This window comes from Diceros bicornis, chromosome 33 (genome assembly GCF_020826845.1).
Source record: "Diceros bicornis minor isolate mBicDic1 chromosome 33, mDicBic1.mat.cur, whole genome shotgun sequence".
In the NCBI taxonomy this organism is placed as follows: domain Eukaryota; kingdom Metazoa; phylum Chordata; class Mammalia; order Perissodactyla; family Rhinocerotidae; genus Diceros; species Diceros bicornis.
In genome coordinates this window covers 24,085,386-24,097,420 of record NC_080772.1, presented here as the reverse complement: position 1 = coordinate 24,097,420, position 12,035 = coordinate 24,085,386, and the positions used below count along the sequence as shown (strand labels likewise).

Genomic DNA, 12,035 nt, shown 5'->3' with positions numbered 1-12,035 from the left:
CTACATGCACAGGCCTTATGGCAAGTAATCTCAGGCTCCTTAGATGAACTAAAAGAAAGTCCAGAAATTGTAGCCAAAAACCAGAAGCAAGTGTGCCTGAGATGAGACCGGTAGGCAGAGGCCAGACCGACCAGAGCCTCTTATGAACAACAGCCTTACACTAGTGATGCTTTGGAAAATGAAGAAGGAATACAGTAACCCCCAAGTTAAAGACTTAGGGCTTTATCCTAAGAAAAGTGGGGAATCATTTAAGGGTTTTAGGTAAATGAGTGATATGATCAGATTTGCCTTTTGTAAAAAAAGCAAAGGGCAAAATGGATTGAGAGCAGAAGAAAAGAAGCTAACAGTCCAGTTAGTAAGCTTTAGCGGATGTCCAGAAGGAAGTGTTGGTAGTTTGGTGATAGCATAGGAAATGGTCCTGTCTGCTGTGCCTGAATCCCTGCGTTGAGAACATGACCATCACATGGTTCCTCTGAGAACAAACACCTATGTCTAAACTAGTCTGAACCTCTGCTAGCTATTTAAGGTAGTGCTTTTCATAAGCATTTGAGCCTGAGGGGCTGGATCATCCTAATCCTGTCTGTCCTGCCTGCCCCTGTCGGTCTAAATCACCAAATATTGCCTGTTCCCAGACTCCCTTTCCCATATTTGGCCAGGACTTCCTCCAATACTCCTTAAATCTAACTTCCTGCCTACTCGGACTGCCATCCGCCATCTGTCTCCATTCTCTCCAGATGCCACGTTTGTCTACCTGACTGATCTCCTTTTAGGACCGGCTTATTCTGACATGACTGAGTACCCACTGTTAGAAAATAGGAGGAGAGAGTGGAAAAAGAACCAAATAGCTCAAGTCCTGGAGTCTGCAAATAATAAACCAGGTGATCAGAAGACCATAGAAGTATCTCTGGGTAATAATGGTGGCCAATGTCTCAACTCCCCCAACTTAGCACACCACAGCCCACATACTGCTCCTCACTCCAGAAGTGTCACCCTCACCCTTCCATTTCCAGCAGGCTTACCTTGGCCCATCACCTTTCCTTTCCAAATAGTTCATAAGGAATCATCAATCATTTGGACCTAAGGCAGACTCACTGCACTTAGTCACTAGAGAGGGATCTGGGGGTTCTATGTTTGCTTTCAGATAGACTGTAAGCCCTGTGAGGGTAAAGACCAATTTTGTTTAACCTGGTGACCTAGAAGAGTGCTTTACATATGAAAAGTGCTTCATAAATATTTGCTAAGTGCATGTCTTTAAAAAGCTGGCTATAATTTCAAGCCAGTTGAACTATGAGAAAGCAGTAAGTCCTCTTAGAGAAAGAACTGCTACTTTGTTTCAGAAAAAAACCATAATGGACTGTTTGGCTATTACAGGCAAAATCCCCTTGTGGACTTGCACACCAAGTCCACCAGCACCTGGAGAAAGGACAGAGGGAAAATCCTAGATGAAAAGATGTGAAGAACAGTCTAGAGGAAGAGAAAGGTCTAGCAAATGTCTGGTATCTGGGCCCCAGAGGGATCTGGGCTGGTGAGCAAACCCCTGTGGTGAGAAATGGTAAATACATTTCTAGGAGCAGTGACATCTAACATTCAATTCGAGTTAGTTTCTTGTCTGTGGTATAATTACTACCCTTTATCTCAAATCAATCAGCCAGAGTCTGTTATCTACAAGAGCCTTACACTAGTGATGCTTTAGAGAATGAAGGAAGACACATGATAGTCCTGGAAGTCTGGGTGGAGAGCCAAAGAGAAGACAGGAGTGAGGTGGGGAGATGCCATCCACAGCATAGATTAACTAGTGAATGAATGTAATTCGAAAAATTTTTTCCCCCCTAATTTATTCTGGAGGAAGATAACTACAGGAGAGATGGGCTAACTGTCCATCTAAATTTATGCTTCACCTATATAAGAGAGAGCTGTCACTGAGAAGCTCCTGTCAAGCCAGGGATTACATTTCCCAGGCCCCAGGCAAAATCTAGGTGGGTCATTTAACTAGTTTTCATCAGTGAAATATACACAGAAGTGTTGTTGTTGCCACTTCTGAGCCCAGATGTTTGAGAAGTGGATGCGCCTTTTTAATCCTTTCTCCCGACTCCCACACATACCTCTCTTTCTCTCTCTCTCTCTTTCTGTCTCCATTTGATTGTTATTTAGGTGAGAAATAAACTTTTAATATGTTAAGCCACTAACATTTTGGTGTTTGTTACAGCAGCTAGCATCAACCTACCTTAGTCTGAAATTGATACCTTGAAGTGGGTGCTGCCTCTATAAAAATCTAAGTATGGGGTGTTGGCAATCAGCAAGGAACAGACACAGAAGACTGGAGGCCTGGAACCCTGTAATGCTCTGGCAAAACTGCACCAACTTAGAGGGCAGATCTATAGCTCTAGAGGAAATGGTTGGAAAGAGCCGGAATGCTAGTGTGTGATGGTTGCTTCTCACTGCCTATAGCAAAGTACTACAAGATAATGGATGAGCTCAGGAAAGAATTGGCTGGTTTGAGAACAGAGATAAAGGTGAATAGCCAAACTCTAGAAATGCAAGGCTATAAAACTGGAACAGTACATTGCTTTGGGGACTTGAATGGTGAGGAGTACCACTGAAAAAGGCTTTGAATAATAGACGCCCATTAAGACTTTCCAGTTAGACAAAGTGACTCAGCCTTGCAGAAAAGATCTGATTAATGAAATTACTTAACCACCCAAGCCTATTGTTTCAGATGACCTCAAAGTAACCACTTGAGATGTGGGTGGTTGACACAGGAGCAAAGAAATGAGGCAGGCTCAAGAATTATGAATAGGAAAGAACTTTCAATGTAGTTAGTAGTAACTACATTGTACAATGTAGTAGTAACTACATTTCTGTTAGTAGTAACTAACAGAAAGCAAATAGATAAGAAACCTATGAAGATTTTAAGGGATTTGTATTGTCAAAGAAATTAGGGGCCTGGCCCAAGAAAAAAGAAAAAGAACAATGACTATAAAACAACCTCTAAGCATCTAAACTTGGCACCAGTAAGAACAGGCTGAGAAAGTAATACAGCTCCCAAAAGGGCATACTTTCCAACACCCATTTTGGATGTGGCCATGAAGAGTAATGAACAAGAAAGAACCTCTCAGAGGGTGGCCAAGGCTACAGAGAACAAAGAACAAAGGAGTTCCTCCAAGACAGAAAAACGAGAATCTAATAAAAGAACTTCCCTATGGCCAGGGCAGGAGGTCTTTAGCAATGTCTAGTAGGATTTCTTCCATGTTATAAGCCAATGACTGCTCCATGTCTCTCATTCTTCCCTTTTCCAAATGGAAATTTTGACCACAATTATTCTATAGCTGATCCATCATTGTACCATAGGATGTCAATAACCTGTGTGTTAGTATAAAGGTCTCTGGACAATGAGGGCCACATCCAGACTCAGTGGGGGGAACTCAGCATCACTCAGAACCCGGACTTTGAGACGGATGCAGTGACCAGTGTGGATTCAGGTAGTCTCCTAGGGCTGAGGTTTTCCTACATGTGGCCAGAGAGGCAGAATATGATAGAAGTAGCTCTTTAGCAAAATTTGTGCTTCTCCTTCCATGACAAAGAAATGTTGCTGGGGAGTGGCTGCCCACCCAGGGGTTACATAGTCCAGCCTTCTTTGTATATACACAGAGATGTGAGTAGCTCACCAACAGAGTGTGAATGGAAGCAAGGTGTGTCACTTCTTGGGTGTCCCTTGTCCATGCTCATTCTCTTCCACAACTGCCAGATACAGAGAATTCCAAGTCCCTAGTGTACAGAGAATGAATCGAGGTCCCCAAATCACTGCATGGAAGACACACATTAGACTCTCACATGAGCAAAAAACAAACTTCTGCTCTATTAACCACTGAAATATGGAGGTTTATTACAGAAGCTCAAGTTACCTCAACATTAACAATGACCCTTGAAGAAGAAAGAGGGAGACTTAAAGCCTGTTATGACCTGCGTTGGGAGTGAGAAGACTTAGAGACACTTAGATAAGAAGTGTTTGCTACAGGGTCTCCAATGTCTCCTCCCCTTCTTCACCATTTCTGTTTAAGGTAAGTCCTGGACCTCATCCTACCTGTATTCCTCAACAGTCTCCCGACTAATCTCTCAGGCATCAATCCTTTCTCCTCTTATAGTCTGTCTTCCTCATGCTTACTCAGAGACTGTCACCCCCAAAACTGGACTACATCACTCTATTTAAAATTGCAATTGACCCCCACTGCATATCCTACAGCATAAAATCCAAATGACTTAGCATGGCATATAGTACCTTTCACATTTAACCCCCAACCTTCTTCTTCAGCCTCATCTCCCATCACTTCCTGTCAACTGCCAATTACCAGCCAAGCCCTTTTATGACACTGCTTTGCAAATGCTGTTCCCTCTGCCCAGAATCTTCTCCATCTGCCACCTTTTTAGCCTAGTTAAATGCTTACTCATCTCTTAAAAATTAGCTTAGAAATCACTTCATCTGTGAAGTCTTATCTGACACTCCCACGTAGAAAATTAAACTCTGACAATTATGATCAGATTGGCCAGCCTCACATATTTTGCCTACTACTAGGATGTTCTATTGTGTAGTTATCTACATGGTTTGATTTTGTTGCTGTTTATTTTGTTTGTTACTAGTCTCTAAACTTATCTTCTTACTAAAAACTTAAAGAGTTCTGCTTTTTCAAAATAGCCTAATTATGCATTAGAATTGGATTGGCTTCCTTCACGAAGAGAATATATAGCCATAATCAGAGTCAACAAATGGGATTAATATAGCCTTTTGAGTGATTTTTCTAAAATTGTGAAGTATTTGGAAGGCAAAGCCCAGGAATGCAAGCAAATCCACATTATGTGCAGAAATCCTGTGTCCTCTATAATTTTTACACTTCTCATCAGACACATATGTAAATGAAAAACTTGCTTACTATTATCTGTGACTAGATCCTAACCCTGTTATACAGAAAATATTGTTACATAGGAGTTTTCTAGGAACGTAACTACCATTTTGGAACTTCACCAAGATTTGCTCACCATTTTGGAAAATCATGTCACCAACTATAATGCTGGTCATGTTAACTGATTCACTAATACAGCCGACCCACATTTGTTTGCAAGCATAGCTGTCACACTCAATGAATATATGTACTTTATTCTTATTTCCAAATGCCAAATATACAAAAGTGTCACCAATATTCAGTTGAATATTTTCTATTAAATTCAAATTTGTGCATTTTAAGTAGCAAGCATCTGACTACTTTATTATATCTTTTAGTGTAGTTATGCCTGAAGATACACATATTGATACTTACAATTTTATCACAAGTTGCTCTCCTTTTATTACTTCCATTACAGATAGAGAATTTATATTGATTTTTAAAATACTACATGTGTAGATAGGTTACATTATCTATACCATTCCAGGAAAGTAAGAGACATTACAAAATACTGCTTATAAAAAAAGAGTGATCAGCTGGGGCTGGCCCCGAGGTGTAGTGGTTAAGTTCGGCGTATTCTGCTTTGGCAGCCCGAGTTCGCAGGTTCGGATCCCAGGTGTGGACCTACACCACTCGTCAGCCACGCTATGGCGGCGACCCACACAAAAAGTAGAGGAAGACTGGCACAGATGTTAGCTCAGGGCTAATCTTTCTCAGCAAAAAAAAAAAGGGGGGGGGAGGGTGGTCATTGGGTCTGATTGGGTAGAGAATCATGCCTAAATACATGTAGGAACTCAAGGCAATCATAGTTTCTTACTCTTGAGATGCTTCTGTTAAGCAACTACTCAGCTGACATGCCGTCCTGCTCCACCAATAGTGTTTATGACATTTTGTTATGATTTATTTGTCTACACGTGTAGGCTGTGAGTGTATGATCTCTTATTCATATTTACGTACCCAACACCCAGCTTAGGACATGGCACAGAGAAGGAGCTCAGTAGACACCCTGAGGATGAAACAACACAGGAGAGTCCTGAGGAGGTATGCAGTCTCTGGCTCCCACAATAGAACTCTGAATGAATTATTCAACAGTTTGCCTATACCAATATTATAAAGGTTTCTTCATTCTGCCTAACATCAGAGTCAGTTATAGACAAACCCTCTCAATTTTCTCTCCTTCTTGTGGGCCCAGTCAGTGCTATGTTCACCTCTGTATCCCAAAAGAGCCCCGCATAGAGGAAGCAGTCAATAAATATTATTTAACTCAAGTTACTTCCCAGGAATATTGCTATACATAATGTTGGTGTTTTTAGTACTAACAGTACTGTACTTCAGGTATATTATTGATTAAAAGGGCATTTGTGGATTAGTTTGGAGACCTAAACATCATTTAAAGTACTGGTTCTATAAATCTATTACAAATTGCAAAAAAATAAACTTTTAAAATCAACTTTTATGCTACAAGCCTACTGTAGGTTGCAAGTTGTCTCAATGTGACTGAGGCTATGAGACCTAATAACTATGAGAAAAATAAAAATGTCAATCAATCATGAGGATGTATCTAAATATTTGATTGTATGACATCCTGCTGGCAATATTTGGCCATTTTATCTTCCCAATTTAATCCAGATGGTATTTTTCACATAAACAGCAGTAGTGGCTATTTAGAAAGAACTTTACTGCAAATATTATATAAACTTTTCTTGATGAAAATCTCAATAATTTAAGATTTGATTTATGCTTTCATGACTTTATTAGTTATTTGTCACTTAGAATAAATGCATTCTAGACACGACACTAGAGAGTAGATCTGTTAAGTGTCTATATTCCAATTTCCATTAATACATTGGGGGTACATTTTACAGAGGAAAAACTGGAGACACGGGTAAAAGAAAATTATATTGCAAAACTAATAATTTTCTTTTAAAATATGATCATATAATTCTAAAAATAATAAATTAAAAATATTTATAATATTGTACTTTATTCAAAACAATTCATAAAATTTTTCCAAAATGAAAATAAACTATCATTAGAAATTGACCAGTCAGCTCATCTGTCTCAGCCAGCCTTATCCTCTGTGGTCACTGTAAGGGCAGTACTTCCTAATGTTAGTAGCATTCTGATAAAAGTCCAGCCCCCTTTTAAAAATCAGCCTCTAACTAATCTACCTTCTTATTTCAAATTCATGTTGAAAATTTTGTGGTTTTCTCCCACTTAAATTTCCTATTTTAGGCCTTTTCCAAGCACCCCCTATAATAACAACTATGGTATCCTTTAACGGGAAGATATAGCTCTAGATAAATCTAGCAGCTGAAAACATCTTTTCTTATTCTGCCTGAGATCACGCTTCTTAATACTTCTTAATATCTTAGTGGTTAAGTGGAGCCAGAATGTCTTGGTGCAAACTTGACTGTAGCATTTACTTCCTACAGGACTTGAGACAAGAAAAGTCTCTGTACTTTAATTTTCATATCTACATAATAGAGTATTAGTGATAGGTGCCTCATAGGGTAGTTGTGAGAATTAAAATAGTTCATATTTGTAAAACACTTAAAACATTTCCTGGCTCAAGTGTTTGCTATAATAATAATAAATTTATTTCGTTTATATAAATAAAATAATAATATAATAATAATCACTAAGATATAAATATTTATAATAATGTTTTAATTTAATTTGAATTTAAAAATTAATCATTTTAATAAAAGTTATTATTATTGTTGTTTTACAATAATTCTCTAATGCAAAGACTGGGAAAAATTTTCATTTTCCTCTTCATGAATTTGTCTTAATTAATTTAAGCATGAAACTGTTAAATGCATTTCTGTATGCAACACATCCCTGATTTTGAACTATATGTGTGATTCTTCAATTAGTTATTCAAGTTTTACTCTCTACGCTGTTAAAAAGCCTTGTGGGGCAGAGACTGTGACTTCTACCTCCTTTATATTTGTTACATTCTAATCAAGCATTCTTCTCCTTATACATACTTAATGAGTAATAAATGAATTAATGAGTGAGTTACTGAGTAGATACATGATATTAAATCAGACAGGATAGATAGGTACAATTCAACCTCCGGAAAGAGGCACTTTCCCTTAAAGATAATATGGTAGGGATTGGCTTACACAGGCCAAGAAGCCCACGGCCTCACACACTTGCCCTTCCGCCTGACAACCTGGGCTTGCGGTAGACTTGGTGGGAATATATATTTAAGAAGCACAAGGAGGAAATAAGCAATGAGTAAGAATGGGCTATAGATCTAGAGTACCAAGATACTTGTAGTATATGACTGAAAAATTTAAGACTGTGCTGCTCTATAAAGTTTATTTTATCACTTCAGGAGTAACAAGGCCACAAACTCTTACCTTAAAAAATATTCTGAACTTAAAAAATATCACATATAATGCATGGGTAGTCTCCACTCCTCTGAAGCCCTTATTTTATGATTTTATGCAATATCCACTTGATGAGTATATGCAAATCTCAAATAATATTACATTCTAAATCTTATATATTTACCTTAAAATGTACATGAGAAGATGTCCTATCAACTTGAAGGATGTTCCTAAAGAATTAGTCTCTAAGGGATAGCACATTTCAAGGAACTAATTACTTCCTTATAATTGATCAAGAAAAAAATGTATTAAATCAGAATGAAATATATCTTGTAGGTTTCCTAGATTTTTACCATTTATTTGGTCTACTTTCAAAATATGTATACACATACCAGACTCAGCAGAATGCCATTTCAAAATGCCAGATATAAATTCAAGAAAAAATATTTTTTCAATGCTTAATGAAGACTTTCCACAGATATACAGGCAGGTATGCAAGAAAGCTGGGCAGATATGCTTTTAAGTTGCCAAGAAATGAGACTGAAAGCATATCCTGCCATTTCATTTTTCTAGCAGCCCCACCTTTGTTACCACACTGGAAATTAGAAGGTTGAGTTCAAGTTCACAGTTGCTCCAGGGTGTCAACAAGGAAACTTTAAAAGCTAAAACAGAAAGGATTGGATAAGGTAATAATTTTCACTAATTCTATCTGAATATTCAATAAACATGTATGCTCAGAAAGTCGAACTATGGGATTTGGAAAAAAGGAAAACTGGAAATAGTTTCAACTGATGCACAGATTGATTTTATTTAGAAAAACACAGGAGAAAAAGAAAAGAGAGACACTACAATTCTCAAAGCGGCAGGCAATGGAGTTTTGTTCTAGAGGCGGTGTGCGTGTTTCTGTATGAGGGAGATTTGGGAACACTAGCATAAAGAGGGGAAGATGAAGGTTAAAGGGAGGAAGAAAGCAAAGAGAACCCCCAAGTGATTCACTCCTTTCTCCAAGAGTCCGAGTTGTGCCAGAAAAGCAAAAAGAGTGCAGTAGACAGAATTCTATTTGTGATAAACAACTGGTCTGAATCCGACAGCAAGATGGGAGGGGCTTCTAATATTTACTTTGTGAAGGCATATTAACTTTTTTCCATGGAGCGGATACTTTTTATTCAGTGGAGAAAAAAGTTACTTATACATTGGACCCTCAATATTCTCAGAATGTCTATGCAGCCACACAAGTAAGCACATTATTTACGACTTACATTAAAAAACACTACCTCTAGCAGCAGTTAAATGCACATACACACACACAATGTGTCAAATTACTGAACTGTTTAAGTTTTGGTTAATTTAAGAACCAAGAACTCTCTAGTCTAGTTGTCTATAGATCCTGTTCAAGTTTTACAAGTAAGCTTTGGACAACTTTATATATATTGACTCACACACACATAAATACACACACACGTGCCCCTCTAAAGAGTGAAATAAAGTAAAACTTTACTTTATACATATATAATTTTCAAAACATTACCCTCTTCTTCAAAACCTTTCCTGCAAGTTACTCAGTACTAACAAGTAAGACTTTAGATTTTTGACTGGAATTTATCTTTCTCTTGTTCTATGAAATGTAATATCTCAATTGATGTTTATTGGTAAATAAACCAAGAGACCTCTTTCCCACACAATACTACACATTTAAAAACAATAATAAGGTGCTCACTTTTCCTTTGAGCTGAGCTTAAAGAAATCAGATTCCCAACAAAATCCAAAAATCAATGCAAAAACAGAAATGAGAAATGCTGTTTAAAACATTGACATTATTGCATAACGATAAGAGAAATGTTGCACCTGCATGAAATTAACCCAGTGTACATCTGTGCATCCTAAATTTTTCAGTGTAATCTTGTGTCTATTATTACAACACTTGTGCAATCATAGATGTATACATGGCATGTTTGTGCATATTGCACACTGACAATTTTTATGAATGAATACACAAAAATGCTCTAATTCAAGAAAATAGATGGCACATACTATTTTGAAAACGGTTATTAAGCACTGGAAGCAAATGATGAGGCAAATGGTCGGTGTGTTTTGGTGCCATTCATGGCAATTGTATTCCCAAGTCCCCTAGCAGAGTGTGGTGGAAACAGCCATGAAGCTTTCCTTAGAGACTCGTTCGTTCTCCCTCTCAGGAACCGTGCTACAGCACGGAGACCGCGCACCGCTTGACGAATAAAATGCATGCATGTCTCTGTGCTCTGAGGACTGTTCATACATCAGAGCCATCACACTCCCTAAATCCGGTCCCACAAGTGTGTGCATGTGAGTGTGGCATTTACCAACAATTGAACAGAAGGCAACAAGAGCTCATCTCCTAGAAATAACATTTCCCATCCCTTCCCAGGCTGGCTGCTCGGAAGCTTTTCAGGGGCCAACCCTTGAGTGCCTTCCCCACGGGGACGGAGCCTTCATTAATAACCCTCTCAGGGCTAAGTCAGCTTTGCATGTAAGTCCACTCGGCGCCATATGGCAGTTTCCAATTCCTTTAGCAACTCAAGTCTGGCTAGGCTGCCCGCGATGATTCATTCTCAAAGGAAGACCCCTTTGGGGAGCAGCAATGCCCCCGCCACTTACCTAGCTCCCACCGACCCCGCTCAGCAGGCGACACGGGCTCGGGCACCACAAAGGGCTGTGGGATTCCCCGCTCCCTCCGGGGCTCCTCTCCCTGCGACGATCCCCTTCGCCAATGATCTGTCGCTGGAAATCCCCCTCCCCTCCACAGAGAGGAGGGTCTCCCAGGCTGGCTGGAGCTCCTGGCGTTTTTTTCCCCCCTCTCTTTACATCCCTGACTCTGGTTCACGGTCTCTAGTAGGAAGGCTCAAAGGAGAGGCGGCGGGAGGAAGCTAAAGCATCCTTTAAAAGAACAATAATCTCCATCGATCTTCACCCCGTTCCCCACGCGGGCCCCCATCCCCCTGCCGCCGCCGCCCAGACAACAGAGGGCTGGGACAGAAAAGGAAAAATCGAGCGGGGCTGAGCTCGCCGCGCGGAAGGAGCCGGGCAGGCGAGCCGCGCCGGCCGGGGAGTTACCGCTCGCTCCGGCTGCCCGCGGCGCACCGGCGGCGGCCGGCGAGGGCGGAAGGCGGTGGGTGCTTGGTGGGTGTGTGTCTGTGGCTGAGCAGCAGAGAGGCTGGGCGCCGGAGGCGAGGCGGGGCGCTCAGGGGCGCCGGCCCGGCGCGCACACCCGCCCGCGGCCACCCCGCCTCGCGCTCCGCCTCCTCCCGCGCTCCGCGCACCCGCGGGCTGGAGCGGCCGCCGCCGCCTCCTCTTCCTCCTCCTGCTCCTGCTCCTCCTCGGCGCTCGCGGCTCTAAGGTGGGTGGCGGGCCGGGCACCGCCGGGGACGCCCGGGCTCGGCCTCGCGGCGCGGGAGCTGTGCGCCCGAGCCGGGACAGCGCCCCCGTGCCCAGGGCGCGGCCGGGACGCGGGAGGGCGGGAGCCGCCCACATCTCGGCGGGCGCCTCCCTCTCCTCCCGCGCGCCCGCCTCTCCCTCGGGCGCCGGGCCCCCGCCACACCCACCTGCTTCGCTCCGCGGCTCCCGCCCGGCTGGTTGCGCCCGCCGAGCGGGAGGGTCCGCAGCCCCGCGCGCGCCGCGCACACGGCGCCGGGAAAGCCCGGGGCGCCCCGCCAAGCCGCGCTGTTCGCGGGATTCCCTGGGCCCTGCTGCTCCCAGCTGTTGGGCTCTCCCCTTGGCCCGTCCC

General features: G+C 41.8%; 1 protein-coding gene across 1 annotated transcript in view; it reads right to left on the bottom strand.

The window, feature by feature from the left end:
• KCNB2 (potassium voltage-gated channel subfamily B member 2) overlaps positions 1 to 11,470 on the bottom strand; it is a 374,472-nt gene extending 363,002 nt beyond the window's left edge. Inside the window, exon 1 of the mRNA XM_058528876.1 lies at positions 10,910 to 11,470. The gene's annotated coding sequence lies outside the window, so the exon portion shown is untranslated. The remainder of the gene's footprint in view (positions 1 to 10,909) is intronic.
• Positions 11,471 to 12,035: the final 565 nt, after the last annotated feature.